Below are 15,963 nucleotides of genomic sequence, written 5' to 3' on the forward strand. Positions count from 1 at the left end.
TTTTGCCATCTATTGTTTCCAGCATTAGGCTCTTCTCCAGGGAGTCCTTCCTTCTCATTAGGTGGCCAGAGTATTTGAGTTTCATCTTCAGGATTTGGCCTTCTAAAGAGCAGTCAGGGTTGATCTCCTCTAGGACTGACCGGTTTGATCGCCTTGCGGTCCAAGGGACTCACAGGAGTCTCCTCCAGCACCACAATTCAAAGGCCTCAATCCTTTGGCGCTCAGCTTTCCTTATGGTCCAGCTTTTGCAGCCATACATTGCAACTGGGAAAACCATAGCCTTGACTATACACATTTTTGTTGGCAGGGTGATGTCTCTGCTTTTTAGTATGCTGTCTAGATTTGCCATAGCTTTCCTGCCCAGGAACAAGTGTCTTTTAATTTCTTGGCTGCAGTCCCTGTCTGCGGTGATCTTGGAGCCCAGGAAAATAAAATCTGTCACTACCTCCATTTCTTCCCCATCTATTTGCCCAGAAGTGAGAGGACTGGATGCCATGATCTTAGTTTTCTTAATTTTCTTAAAGTTGAGTTTGGTGGTTAGACTCCATTGAAGAGGATGCAGGCCAGAGCATAATTTAGCTGAAAGAAGTGGTACGAGATCAGAAAGTGTGGCAAGATTTGGCCCATAGGTTCACTTGTAGTTGGACATGACTGAACAACAAACAAAAACAATTGTTGCAAATGACCCAGAAAGCTTCAGCTACTGAATAATAGAGGAAATGTAACGAATTATAGATAAAACAGGATTGCATTCCACCAGATGCAGAGGATTGGTGAGAGCTCTGCACCTGGTAGAATGCAAAGCTAATGAATAAAGAGAAACAGGAGCAAAAATAATAAAAAATCTGATGAAGCACCATGGCTCAACATTAGAGAAAAGTGGTGCAATTTGAATGTTATGCAAAAAAGAAGAAAAAAGAAGAAGAAAGTTCCATTTTTCAGTGACTAATTAGTACAAGGGTAGGAAAACCATCTCATTCCAACCTGGCTCCAGACAAATTTGTCAAGGGCTGCATGCCAGCATTATGAGCATATCCTCTAAATATGCTTGCTCCCCACATACCCCATCCACGCATATCCCTCTCACCTGATCTATGTAGATCTCCTACTCCCAGTTGCTCTTCCATCCCCTCTCCCTTATCATCTCAAGTCCTCACAGGCTAGATGGGGAGACTTGGTAGGTCTAATTCAGCCCACAGGCCAGAGGTTCTCCATCCCTGGATTAAAGAATGTCTAAGGATCCTGAATCACACCTGACATTTAGACATTTTAAGAAAGTTTCATGTTTTCAAATAGTAAATGAAATCTGTCATACTGCAAGACTATTTACCCAGCCCTAAAAACCAAAAAGAGCAAAAATACCATTTTCTCAAGGCTTCTTAAGCCATGAGTCCTCAAACTATGGCTTGCAGGATGGATACGGCTTACTGCGCAGGTGGGAGGTGGTGGCTTGCTCGCTTGGAGATGGTTTTGGACTTGTTGGGAGATCTCCCAGCGAGTTCAAAACCATCTCCAAGCGAGCAAGCCACCACCGTCTGCCTCCCCCGCGCATGCGTGCTTGCCGCTGCCTCGCAGTGCGGGCTGGAGGTGGTGGCTTGCTTGCTCGGAGATGGTTTTGAACTCGCTGGGAGATCTCCAAGCAAGCCGCCACCACGCGCACCCAACGCCACCTTGCGCGCACCCAACAATGCCTCTGGCCCCCTACTGAAAAAGTTTGAGGACCCGTCTTAAGCCCTTGGCTCATGTTTCTGTAGTTTATGCCAGGACCATTCCATGTTAAAACTGAGCCAGATTTAAAGTTGATTGTCAATGCTTTTAGCATACTCAAATATCTAAGATCTATACTATTTACATCTGTTACATGAATTTAGCTATTAATTTGGTAACTTGTCAATATTATTATGGTCCACAGTTTATTTAATTTACATGTTATTAAACCTGTAATCAATAAATAGAGATTTCAAAACATTATCCTCACATATAGAAGGTATTCTCAAGGAACAAATAAAAATTAAATGAACAGTACCTAGTAAAATGTACTAAGTAAATGATTCCTACTACAGCCTTCCTTTTTATTCATAGCACCAATAACATGAATGCTGATAACCAGCTAAGTTTGAATAAACCTAGTTCAAATAAGTTAGATTATATTCTGTTCTGAAGTGGTTTAAAAAGTATTACATATCTCATCTGGAGCTTAAACACACAGGTAAGAGCAATCAATAAGCAAACAGTATTTTTTAAAAGCTGGCATTTCTCTTCATGCTAATATACTTGCTTATTACTTAGCAATATCAATAGCAATGAAACACCAAGCAAACTTCAAATACATAACACTTTAAATGAAGAGATATGACTGATAAAATATCACTTCTCTTTAAATTTCCCTAGGATTAATGGTGTGCTACTCAAAATAAAATACTAATTATGGCTGAACACAGAATGATATTAACAAAAATAGCAATATTAACTAACAAGATTTATATACCACTCCATATTGAAGGATGGAGGTTCTTGACTGAACAATAAAATATAAAACTGATAAAAACAAAACAAAACCAAAATCAATAAAATAGTGGTTGGATAGTTCAGAATTGTTTCCTGAAATAAAAGTATTTCCAGCAAAATAGTACAATGCTGGCTCCTGCCTCCAGAGAGCTCCAGAGAAATGGAGCTGCTATCCTAAAGTCTCTTTTCTGAGCAGATTCTAATCAGGTCTCAAATCTATATGGAACCAAGAACACTCCTTCAAATGAGCTCAGTGGTTGGTAAAAGAAATGGTTTTCTATGTCTTGCCATACAAAACCCACACAAGTACCCATAAAGAATTGAAGTTTTAGCACATATAACCACCTTTGCTACTGATAACGTTTTAAAAACTCTACTTGAAGTATACGACTGATGATTTTTTTTAATGTACATTCTACTAAGTTTGCAGCAAAAAGGAAAAAAACAATTAAACACATTGCCATGTCACTCTACCAAATTAAGAAGCCACTCAACTAAGTGGGGAATCCAGCATGGTTGTCTGTAGCCCATTCCAGATGCACATGTTGTCCTCCATGATCTTAACTAGCATCATCACAATGGACATTTCAGAATCCTTTAGTCAAGACAAGGAATGAGTTACTGAAGTATGTGCTGCCAAGGAAGAGGCAGAGACTAGTAATGGTGCCAAAGATAGAGCTGCAACTCTTGGTACTGAGGCAACCAGTGAAGGTTGTAGTTGATGAGCAGACAGTGCACTGTCACAAGACTATAGCTAGGATCAGTGCTAACAGTATCACAGATACTAATCCCATTTTCATAAGGCAACAGTAAGAGACAAAGGGGCAAAAATGTTAGGCTCTGATAGCAAGGATATAGTGCACAATTCATTTAAAACAGAAGTGCACAGGAGGCAGACTGACACTTCATTGATAATTAGTACAGACAAAAGGGAACTATTACCTATAAAAGATAAATGTACAATGTGATTTTGTGACACTTTCATGTACCCAGAGAAACAAAAGATCTGTATATCAAACCATTTAACAAAGTCACTTGTTGCTATTTTGCATTGAGCTTCAAAATCTTTCCATGCTACATGTTGAACAAATTAGCAAGACCAAGCAGATATTTTAGGTACAGACATGTTTGGTAAACATTTTCATTCTGTCCACAGTTGATTTTAGACTTTAATTATTGTTTTGAAGTATTTCCCATACTTCCTGTGTGGAATCCCTGCAGTTAAAGCCTCAGGGTTTCTTTTCTTTTTTTAACCATGCTTCCTACACTGTAAGCAAACGACACAAAAGATGTGTCAAAAATAGCACCAATTAGAAAGTGATATGCTATATTTCCTTTCCCATTAGGCATTTAATATTGCACTCAAACTAAAAGAATATTTGGAATGGCATGTTCTTTGTTACTCATTATTTGTTTTAAAAAACATTTAAGGGGGCACACTACATGAACCAAAAGGATAATATGCACTAAAGTAGTGTGAGCACAAGTAATGTTGCTTGACATTTCTTCAAATATATTCATATAAGCTTCATAGATCTTCTTGTTTTTTATTAAATGTAGTGATTAGATTGTATTTAAACAAATAGAAAGAACTACTTCTATGGTCACCTTCAGCTCAATACCAATAATGGGTTTTTTTTGTCTGAAATGCATAATTAAAATGGTTTATAGAAAAAGGGTACTAGCACTTGTTAATATAGTTCTTCCATTAATTTACAAACACACGGAACATTAACTGATGAAAGGGACACTTGTTAAATTACCTTACAAAACATTTCAAATAAAAAAAATCATAAGATTAAAATTCAGAAAATTCCATACTGGAGTTTTGAGAATCATTCCCTCCTCCCAGTGAACTCGGCAGTTCCATAAGACTGAATAAGTATCTCTAACAGAGATGTCAAATATTTCAACAAACTACACCATACCTGTGTCATTACACAACCTGCTGTGATGCAGAGTAATTTCTAAGGACATTCTATCACTCATAGAGATCCTGCTAGATGGCTACAGCCAGGTAAACTCAAAATGGAAGCAATGGAAAGACCCTTTCTTTTTATACATGAAAGAAAAAAATAACTGCCCTTGGACACTCTGTATTTTTAAATCAGTAAGACCACCTTGCCACTGCAACTATGAAGTCTTCTCTGCCTCCTCAGCAGGTTCATTCCACCATTATCACAAATTACCTCCCTCTGCCCAAAAAAAAAAAAAAAAAAAAAACCAACGGTCTAGTTTGACTAATTTAAAAGCCATTTGTAGATGTTTGAAAAACAGGGACATACAGAATTATTAACTGTTAAAAATTATAAAATGGTAAAAACTGCTTCTTCTGATACTTACTGGGAAATAATTCTGATTTTACAACAGCATTTATATTTATATTTCATTTGTGCACATGCAAATCAAACCTCTGTTCAACCTGACTACTAATAAAGTAATTAATTAGTCATGATGAGGTTGGATTGGTGTTCTATGATGGAAGGAGTACATTTTTTTTTTAACCCTGTGCACCGAAAAAGTTATCAGATAAATAGCTGGTCGCTTGGCAAACTGTACTGCATAAAAGATTAAGGGTTAACAGCAGATTCAGATATAATTGTGGGTTATGTGAATCACCTGTAAATATGCCTTCAAAAAGAGAATATTGCCCTTTCTAGGATTAACTTTATTTCCTATCTGTGGATAGCAGAAAAGGACTGTAACATATTTCTGCCTATACAAATCCCAGTTTTCATAACTTACCTGCCCTGCTAAGTTGTTTTAAGACTTCTTATAATCTGTTGAACAACAACTGTCAGAAGTACATAGTATAGAAGGTAGCAACAAATTTGCTGGAAATATACTTACTGCCCTTTAGCATTGTAAAAGATGAGCTGAGAATTAGAGGAAAAGATGAAACAAAACAATGTGGACACAAATTAAACACCTAGACATTTCCATTTGAAAAAATATATTGTCTATCAGCCTATTGACAACTCCTGATAATAATCTTGTGTAAACTTTGGGAAGTGTTAAATTTCAATAAAACTGATAGATAATGTAGAAAGAAATGAGCTTTTACGTTGAATGTCTGCATTAATGTTCTAAAGAACAACATTACTTTTCTTATACTTTCATGTTTTCATAGAGAAAAAAGGGTAACTTGTTGAATCAGGTATACTTTATCTTTTATAGAAAGTATGATCAGACCAAAGTCTTTTTGTTTTTAAAATCATTCAAAACATTCAATTTCAGACCAAGACAATTGAAATATTGTGAAGATTGATGGCTAATTTTCTTAGCAATGAGAAAGTATTACATATATATTATAACTACAGCAAGAGGGTAGATCTGCGTGTAAAACACACAATGGAGAAACTACATGGACAAGTAAGGTAATATGGTTGAAAATACTACTACTGGAGCAATAACAAATTTTGAAGTGTCAATTCAATATTAACTTTATCAAATTCAACTAGTTATTTTTTAAATACTTAAGACTAAAGACAGAATCATGTGACTTCAAAAGAAAGACTCACCATAGAGAAATGAGTTTCCTAACATACCAATTGTAATCTGAAGTGAACACAACACGATTAACTAATTAACTTAAGTAGAAGTGGGATCAACAGGTGCTCCCCCTTCTGAAATTCTGTTTTGGTCTTCATTCTGTTTCCATTATGACTGGCACTGCTTTCAGGTCACTTTAATCCACAATGAGCAATTTAGCAAAGGAAATCCACACCCGTACCTAAATTTAGTCCTCAAATACCTCCTTTGATCTTCCTGTCCCTAGATGCAGTTATAACATCTTCAGTTCCTCCACACCCATTTGTTACAACCTTTTGAAGAAACTGTAATTCCAACCCAAAAGTGTTTATTGCAGATATTATGGTGAGAAACAAAATTTCTTCAAAGCTTGTCAAATAAATCTGATACAGCACTTAGCACTTATTAGTATTTAAATAGGGTAATGATGTACAAAAGCATATGCTTTTCTCACTTCTCACTTTATTTACAGTCATTCCATTGAAGCAAATGGGTTGGATATTACTTGAAAATAATAACTACTTAAAGTGTTACTCTGGGGCTTCAGATTTTACTATATAAAATACTAAACACTATTTTGCCTTGGACTGAAACCAAAAAAATAAAATTTAATTCAGTGCTGGTTAACTTTCTATCAGTTTATTATTATTGCTTCAAAAAGCTTTTCAGGTGGTTTACTCTTTTCCCAATTGCATTCAGTATATGATTAAACTTACAATTTTCTTAACTAAGTAGCTCAGTATGCTAATTAGTTCACTGCATATTCCATGTCAAAATGCCACTGATTCTGAAAACAGTGCTTGACTAATGTTTCTGGAAACATGTACTACAAATAAATCACTGTGATTTTTTAAAAACAGTTTAAGTAATATGTGCTTTAGTAGCTAACACCAAAAGCCTCTATATGACTTCACTTCCTAAAATGGCATCCATTTTCTTATTAAAAATTGCATACAATTTTATTATGGAAATGATTACCAAACATCTTGTAAAAATTTTAATGGAATCAAATATGGTGTAGCCATGTAGCACATAGGAAGCCAGAGTGGCTACTGGAATATACACTGAATACTCACTTTCCTTTCTAGTAAACTCGGCTGACCTTTTTTCAAAAATCATTCTGCAATGAATTGTCCTATACGTAGAACAAATTCTTCAAACAAAGTACTGCAACTCACACTGAAATTGTTGTGAAATGACCAACATTGTTGTGAAATGACAAACACCTTAAGAAAAATATTACCCTAATGCTGTTTTTGTTTCCTGGCTTTTTAAAAACATTTAGGAGATACTCTGGATATTTTGTGTATCATTACTTGAACATGCAGTAAATAGTCTTGTTAAATCAATACAAACAACCCTTTGGTAGAATAAACCTGTTTAAAATGGTACATGATAGCACAAAATGGCCTAGAGCCAAAACAGGTCTATGATATTGCAATCCTAATGTTTTGGCACTAAAAATGGCACTATGCTCTATAACAAAGGTCAGAGGTATAATTAGGGGTCTGAGAAATTTACAACTGAGTTATCAACCCATCCCATGATCTTTGTCATTCTTGCCCACTCTTTCCTGTCTTTGTCACCCATCTATGTGAATCACTGGGATAATGAATATTTGTTAAAAGATTATGTAGAGGCATATATGTTGACCTGTTGAAAACATCCTAGGTGTGTTCACTTCTGTAGGATCCTAGGAACCTATTGGTTCTAGTTCATGGATTCATCTCCATTTAATTTTTAGAAAACAGACAATTCCAACAGTGCTTTCTATGTTCACAGGTCATCTCCACAAGAATCATATCTTACAAGAAGTTGGGGTTTTGGAAGGGTTGGACACTGCTTACTTTTGCACAGTAGTCTGGAGCTTGGATCTCAGCTGTTCTTGTAAATTCTAATATGCTATTCAATGTAAAATCCAGCAAGCCTTGCACACCCAAGGTTGTGTGTGTGAACGTGTGTGTGTGTTTTAAGAATTGTCCCCCTCTTCTCTCATGCAGTAGTCTGAAGCAAGATATTCTAGGGAAAATAGTAAAATAAATCAGACTGCTAAGAAGCAAGAAAGTTTCCTATTACACTGATTATAACCTTTTTGTCAAAGTATATAATAGTCCCAAGCAGAGAAACAGTATATTGGGGGTGGGTGGAGGATTGAGTTTAACAGAAACATTTGTTCACCCAGAACTGATGATTATGTGAATTTATTTAATCTTATATGAGTAAAAGAATTTGATTTGGAAGGTTATTATGTGTTGTTAATCTCTAAGGATAAAAGTAAAGTAACATAATTAGACACATTTTCCTCCCTATCTCAGTTTGATGGTGTTAAAGCAGTCTAATTAGTACTTTCACAAGTGAATTCCTGGTTGCCTTCATGTATTACTACTCCCCATGGAAACTAGCAATAAAAACGAACCTGACAACTTTAACAAAGGCTCTAGATCAGGGTGCAATTTAATTAAGAAGGGACAAGAGACTGCCAATCATATTCAGAAACACTATTCATTAAACAAGGCTAATTGATACAAAGGTGGCATCTTTTCTGGAATCCAATCTCTTCCACTGCTGCAAGCAATACCTCACTGAACATTAAGTGCTAAAAGGTTTGACATAATACATTTGGGATACAGGAGTAAGAAACACTCACATATTCCACTGAATCACTCTTCCATAACACTTGCAAAGTAATACTAGTGTTTTCCCCTTGGGCAAACACCTGTTTACGAACAGGGACATGTCATTAGAAGTGACTTCAGCCTCTTACACTCAATGCCAAATTTAGTGTAAATCACTTGGGTTATTCCAGGATTGGAATTCCAATCCTATGTTCTGGACAATTAACTACAACCTTTAGTTTCTAATTACTTATCTAAGGTGTTTAAAGCAGTGTGTGAAAACAGAGAAAGGAAAACAGAGACAGCATTCACATTTTCCAGAGAGACAAATGGTACCACCTGCTTAGTTAATACAAACACACCCTGAAAAGCTACAAATGAATAAGGCAACTTATTAACTCACAGCATGTACAGTCTAATTTATATATTACTGATGTCATAGACCTTTATGGAGCAAGTGAAAGCCTTTCTTAACTATTGAAAGAATAAATAAATATGTCAACACATTACACAGAAAACACTTCACTGTGAGAATTATATACCAAAAATGGGAACACAGTTGGCATCATCAAAAGCATTTCCTCCCATTCAGGTATGGATGTCAACCATGTCCTGCTTGTTGTTGTACTTCTCCCACCCCACATTTCAAAACCTACTGTAAAACTGTCCATGTGACAATGTACTGGGTAAGTTTTAATGTTCTTGCTTTTGTGCTTAAGCCAAGTCTATTGTAGAATGAGGAATTGTGAAAATCCTTCAACAGTTCAATATACACCATAAACAATAGAATCAGACAAAATATTTGTTCTGCTGAATGTAAATTCATACTCTACAATGCAACTGCATCGGAATTTCTTTAACTGCAAGTTGTATAACTAAAAGGGAAAAATTGGCTAAATATATTCTTGTAAGAGAATCTGTGCCACCGTTCCTGCTACTAAGTAATAAAATGCTTAGGTTTGGAACTGGCAGCTGGCTTCAAACCTGAGCGTTCTTTCACTGTGCAGAACAGTAGGGTAAGACAAATGGGGGGAAGGATCCTTCTCAGCTCTCCTTCCTCAGAAAAATCTGAATGGCACTTCTGTTCCTGGTCAGGCAGAAACAGTCGTTAGAAGTGGTGATACACTGCAGTATTTCACGCCCCACCTGCAATGATAGAATAAGTGGAGGGAACCCTCATCTGTAATGATGCAACTTTATGGGAGTCAGGGACCAGTGGGGGACAACCCTTTGGTTCTTCCCCCACTGCAAAGTTCAAAGAACCTGAAATCCCTATCTAAGCTCGTGCATTTGAAAGCAAGCCTCACTGTGTTCAGCATGGATTACTTTCAAGAAAATACCTCCTCAGTGGTTCTCTTAGATCAAAAGGCTAAAAATGTTCCTTATGAACTGGAAAAAATCAAACAGGAAAAAATTTCCCTGCTGATTAGAAGTGGCTATCCTGAAACAAGACTGTGCCACTCTCCATCTAATGGTGGCATGTTGAGTTTTCAGGAACTCCCAGGAGCAGTCAAACCCTATTGCTGCCCAGTGATTTCTTTCTTCCCCTTTTTTCAAGCTGCTCATGGAGTTGGGCTCACTTCTAAGTGTCAGCAGAAAAACCCACTACATGATCTGCTACTGAAGAAAAGAACAGCTTTTGTAACCCATTCTGCTTACACATGCAGTTATATATTTAATCAGCTCCAAGCGGTGCTTTACAACTTTTAGGCATGTTCCTGATTCTCAAAATAGAACAATATTTCTGGAATTTCCCCCTTTTTAGACTAACAAGCTCTGCACTGTGAACCCAAAGATCTTCTGGGCTTCCCATTCTCCTAGAAAAACTCCGGCTTCAAGGGACCAGGAGGTTATAATTTTAGGGTCTGTTGCCTCCAGAGTCTTCGTTTTCAACACAAAAGGTGGACCCAGGCCTGAAGTCTCCTTAATTTGTTTTAGAATTGAGTGCTCTGCCTCACACTGTGGGAGGCCATGTACACTCCTCAATCTGACAAGGAGGAGGTCTAATTTCTAGTCTCTTGCCATTGATTAGTTCCCAAACACACCTATGGAGGGCAGGGAAAGAGTAATGTGAATATACCAAATTGCAGCCATTTTTTTCTTCCTGTGTCTTATGGGGAAGAAATGAAGGCTGGTTTTGTTGCTGCCTTAGATACTTTATAGGTGCTGGGAACAAGACAAAATGGAAGCCTTCCTCCTTGAAACACTTCATTATAGTTCATATCATTTTATTAGAGAACTGAGAATTCTAGCTTTCATTTAAAAAGCAGTTTACAGAAAAATATCACATATTTTATTTATTTAAAATATTTTTATCATGCCCTTCCCAATAAGGCTCAGGACAGCTTACAATGGTAAAATAATACTGTAATACAATAATATATTTTTACTTATTTATTTATTTAAAAATTGTATGCTGTCCATTACTGTCATCTCTGTACAGCTTACAACATTATTTCAGAATAAAATAAATTAACTATTCCACACTGAGCATCATTTAAAATATAAATAAGTCATATCACAAAAAAATTATGTGTTAAAATACTGGCCGAATAAAAAGGTCTTGACCTGGCGCCGAAAAACATATAATGATGGCACCAGGCAGACCTCTCTAGGGAGCGCATTTGATAGTTGGGGCGCCACCACAAACAAGGCCCTCCTCTGAGTACTCTGTCTCCTAACCTCTTTCAAAAAGGGTTCCTGGAGGAGGGCCTCTGCTGCCGATCTTACGGGGCGGGAGGGCATGTAGGGAAAAAGGCGTTCCTTTAGGTATCCTGGTCCCAAGCCATTTAGGGCTTTATAGGTAATAACCAGCACCTTGAATTGAGCCCAGACTTCGATGGGAAGCCAATGGAGCTGACAGAGGACTGAAGTTATATGAGAATAACAACCAGTCCCCGACAGCACCCTGGGCAGCTCTATTTTGCACCATCTGAAGTATCCAGACTGTCTTCAAGGGCAGCCCCACGTAGAGCGCGTTACAGTAATCCAAACGGGAAGTAATGAATGTGTCACTGTTGCTAGGCAGTTCTCCTCCAGGTAGGGACGCAGCTGATAGATTAGCCAAAGCTGAAGGAAAGTGCTCCTTGCCACCACTGTCACCTGGGCTTCCAATGACAGCTCCGAGTCGAGAAGCACTCCCAAACTGGATCCAGAGACGCCTTCTTTAGGACACGCCTCATTACCGCCTCCTTTAAAGGAGTGGGCACCCAGCTGTCCCTCAGAGAGGTGTTAATAACCTCTTGGATTCAGGAACCAATCCCGTGTTTGGCTTTGGTAAGTAGCCATGAAGGGCAAGGGTCAAGCAAGCAGGTGGTAGGATGTACTTGTCCAAGTACCTTGTCCACATCATCAGGCCTCATTAACTGAAATTCATCCAATAATGCTAGACCAGATGGAGTTCTTGGGGCCTCCCCTAAAGGAACTGTATCAACTGTAAAGTCTAGCTCGTGATGAATTTGAAGTGCCGGGCAAAGTCATCACAGCGGGTAGTCGATGGTGGCACAGGATCTCTTTTGGGGCCTGGATGTATCAGCCCATGTACCACCCGAAAGAGCTCCACTCGACGGCACTGTGAGGAGACAATGGAAGTGGAGAAGAATTTCTTCTTCACTGACTTCACCACCACAGCATAGGCTCAATAGTGAGCATGTAAGCGTGTTCGGTCAGATTCATCTCGTGATTTCCTCCACCTGTGCTCTAGTAATCGCCCAACCCACTTCATAGCCCGTAATTCAGATGTATACCATGGAGATGAACGGGCACTGCCTGGCAGGAGAGGGAGCCTAGGAGCAATCATGTCAATAGCTCTGGCCATTTCCCATATAGTGATTAAAACAATAAATAATAAACAAACATAAACCAGCACTTCATAAAACAAGAAAAGAAAAGTGCAACTGTGGACAGATCTTAAAACATTTTAAATCCTTATTTACGTATTAAAATGATGGCAGAATAAAAGGCTCTTGTGTCATCCTTGCACAGGGGCCATGCTAATCTTCTCTTTATCATTCCAATTTTAGTATTTTTAGTAATTTTAGCTGCTGAAGCAATATAAGAACAGACATTGTGAAATGTAGTAGAAAAGGTGAAATGCCTCCTTAAACAGGCTTAATTTGTTTTCCCTCCATATCTGCTTTAGGAGAATAGTTATTTCATACTACTTTTAGCACATTTCAAAGGATTTTAAACCTGAATTATTTGCTTCAGGGTTACTAGCCTGAGTGATTAAAACAAATATTTTGAGGCAATATTGTAGTCTTGTTTCTATATTAGATGAAAATTGTAGAATAGTAATATTCTGTGACAATTTTTGACTCCATACTACAGCTTAACAACAAAGGAGAAAAGCACATTTTGTGGCATTTCAAATTAAAAATTTGGAACAGCATTTTGCTTTCTGATTTTCAGCAATACTGCTGTAATTACAAACCATTTTAGACCTAATGTCCACTAATCCTATGAAAAACAGATGTCTCTTTTTAAAAAATGACTGATTATCCATCAAGTATTTAAACATTTCTTTGCAAGATGACCTAGTGCTCAGCTTTCATGCCAATTTAAATACTTGAAACATGTGAGCTCAAACCTGCCATTAAGAAGCTGAGTTATGTTTTAGCTTAATGCAGCTCAAATCTCCTACTAACTGAGAATATTTTATCCCCTTCACCTTGGAGCCTACCAGGTGCTGAGTGATTTCATTAAGTTACCTCTTTAACTACAAAAATGCAAATATTTCTCATATCTGCTTAAATTTGGGAAAGGGTTTTATAATGTTTCCAGAAATACTGAAGAAAACTGGAGAAAAGTCGTTCTTATGAAATGAACAATCTCAGTAGGTCCTACTTTATACTTAATAGCATTAATAATATACATATTGACCAATAAACAGTAATTCTGAGACACTTCAATAAAATTGTTGGTTTTTTTAAGATTAAACTTTCATGGACATTCCAGGGTATTGCAGAAACTATTGTGGAATTACATGATGCCTTCTAGCTAACACTTTATTTTGTGTTTGATGATAACAGATCAGAAGTGCAGGAAAATAAACACTAGAATAATAGTCATTTTAAAAAACCGTAAGTGACTTGTTTCCCTCAAAGTCAGGCTTGACTTTTACTTTGGTTCTTTTATAGCAGCTTTTTTTACTTCTTGTCTGAGAAAGAAATTGATGCAACCTGAAAGTTCTTGTACTACATTATGAACCCTAAATGGGCCTAATCGAATGAATACTTGGTCACCCAGTGGTTTGAGGAGGATTTCTCATTGCAGGTGTTTTGCAGAGTCATTCTTTGCTATTGTCTGTTTTTAGATGTTTAAACTTTTTAATTTTTTTCTGATTTATATTATTTATTGCATTTTTATTTTTATGGATTTTTGTAAAGTGCTCAGAGAGCTTTGGTTGTGGGACAGTATAGAATAAATAAAGTTTTACCAGCTCTGTTGAGAACAGTGACTGGAGTTTTTGTGGTATATTTAAATAGGGTTACTCAAGGATTGAAGTATATCTCTAATATACAATACCTGCCAGACAGGAGGCTTCACCTTTAAGATTTAGTTAAAAAACATTAGTTAAGTTTAGATGAACATATGCTTTTATCAAGTCCCAAGCACTTGGTAACACATGAAAATCACTCCACATGATGCCAGCCTGGTTAAACTGAAATACACTTAACCTGCTCCACTGAAATTAATGAGACATGTTATTTGCAAACAATGTAGGTATCTTTAATTTTAAGGGAACATAACATTTGTTGAAGACAGACTGTGGCATTCAGAACTGTCTATGGCTGCCTTCTTTTGAAGAATCTAATGAATGAACTAGTCTGTCCACAGAGTCAGTCTCAGAAATTCTTCAGCAATGTATAAAATGAGAAATGTACTTCTATTTTTGTTGTTTTTAGCAGCTTCTAAGTATAGAAGCTACTGCCAGGTTGCTGGCAATAGATACAGGGATAACTCGGTGGCTTTGCTCCATGTGAATGGGATCTGTGTGAATGGCATCCCCAGGACAAAGCCTTTCATGCAGAGCCCACCTTCACTATGTGATCCAACAGCTGTGCTCTGTATACTAAAGGCAGAAAGGGATTGTCCTATTTTAAATTATATTGTAGTGAAATACAGATTTTTAGTTTTTCCATGCCCTTCTAGGAGAGTAAGACAGAAAACAAGTATGCTTTATTTTTATCTTATTTTATGAGGCAAAGCTGTCTGGAATTGACCCACCCTAGGTTTAAACTATATTGCTTGAATATAAAGCTTGAAAGTAAGAAAAGTTGCTATGTTTCATGTTCTTCAGTAAATTAACTATTTTGGTAAATTGTTCAACCTATCTTGAATATATACCACTGAATATTCACCCTTGAGAAAAAAGTACAAGTATTAATAAGCTTAAGTTATTAATAGTTTGCTTTGAGTTCAGACTAATTCTTAATATTATCATAATTCATAACGTTAAAAATTAGACCTAAATATCAGGTATGTTCTATCCACTTTGTCTTTGCCACCATCTATGACTAAAATGCAGCCTGAAGAGCTTCTCTGATATTGAGTTTGTCCTTCGGGTAGAAAAAGGTTCCTCACCACTACTGCAAGGAAATGACTCACAGCTCCCTGCTTCAAGGGAAAGTAGAATGCCGATTATTAGGTCATGTCTCTGATTAAGAATTATGATTGATGGGATATTTATTACTGGATACCTCAACACTAAGAGCGTAATGGATGAGCTTCCAGTAACACCTTTAAGGTAGACTTCTTATGACCAAAGAAAGTCTAGAATTATGTGTTGATAAGTCCAAAGTAAGTTTCATTATTCCTTACTTCCCCAGGATCCCTCACCAAAGGATTTGAAATAGGTGGTACTAAGAGGGACTTTTCTGTTATGGCAGCTAGGCTGTGGAATAAGCTTCTCAGAGAAGCTCATTTGGTGACTGCATTGCATTCTCTTCAGTATTAGGTGAAGATCTTAGTTCCTTAGTTCCTGTTGCTTTAAATCTGTTACTGTATTTAAAATTTTATAAAGCATTTCTAAACTTTCATATTCTATTTTATCATGTTATATTTTATGGTTTTAACTGCTGTGAACTGCCTAGAGAGTTTTGGTTACGGGGTGGAATGGAAATGCTATAAATAAATAAAATACACCTAGAAGCATAAAGATTAACAATACTACACCTACTTGTGAAATTACATTTTACATTCATGTAAAATGCTGAACCTTAACTGAATTAATATAGGGTGTAATACCAGAGGTGTGTAGCCATAAAAAATCCTCTATGTCTCACATAAAAAGAATTGATGAAACAGC

At 36.9% G+C, this 15,963-nt stretch overlaps 1 protein-coding gene and 1 pseudogene across 4 annotated transcripts in view; both read right to left on the minus strand.

The window, feature by feature from the left end:
- Positions 1–15,963, minus strand: part of BBS9 (Bardet-Biedl syndrome 9) — a 271,501-nt gene that overhangs the window by 180,960 nt on the left and 74,578 nt on the right. The gene's annotated exons all lie outside the window — the stretch shown is intronic.
- LOC123017712 lies at positions 12,594–12,688 on the minus strand (annotated as a pseudogene).

Source organism: Varanus komodoensis, unplaced genomic scaffold, assembly GCF_004798865.1.
Source record: "Varanus komodoensis strain SLA01 unplaced genomic scaffold, ASM479886v1 scaffold10, whole genome shotgun sequence".
Lineage (NCBI taxonomy): Eukaryota > Metazoa > Chordata > Lepidosauria > Squamata > Varanidae > Varanus > Varanus komodoensis.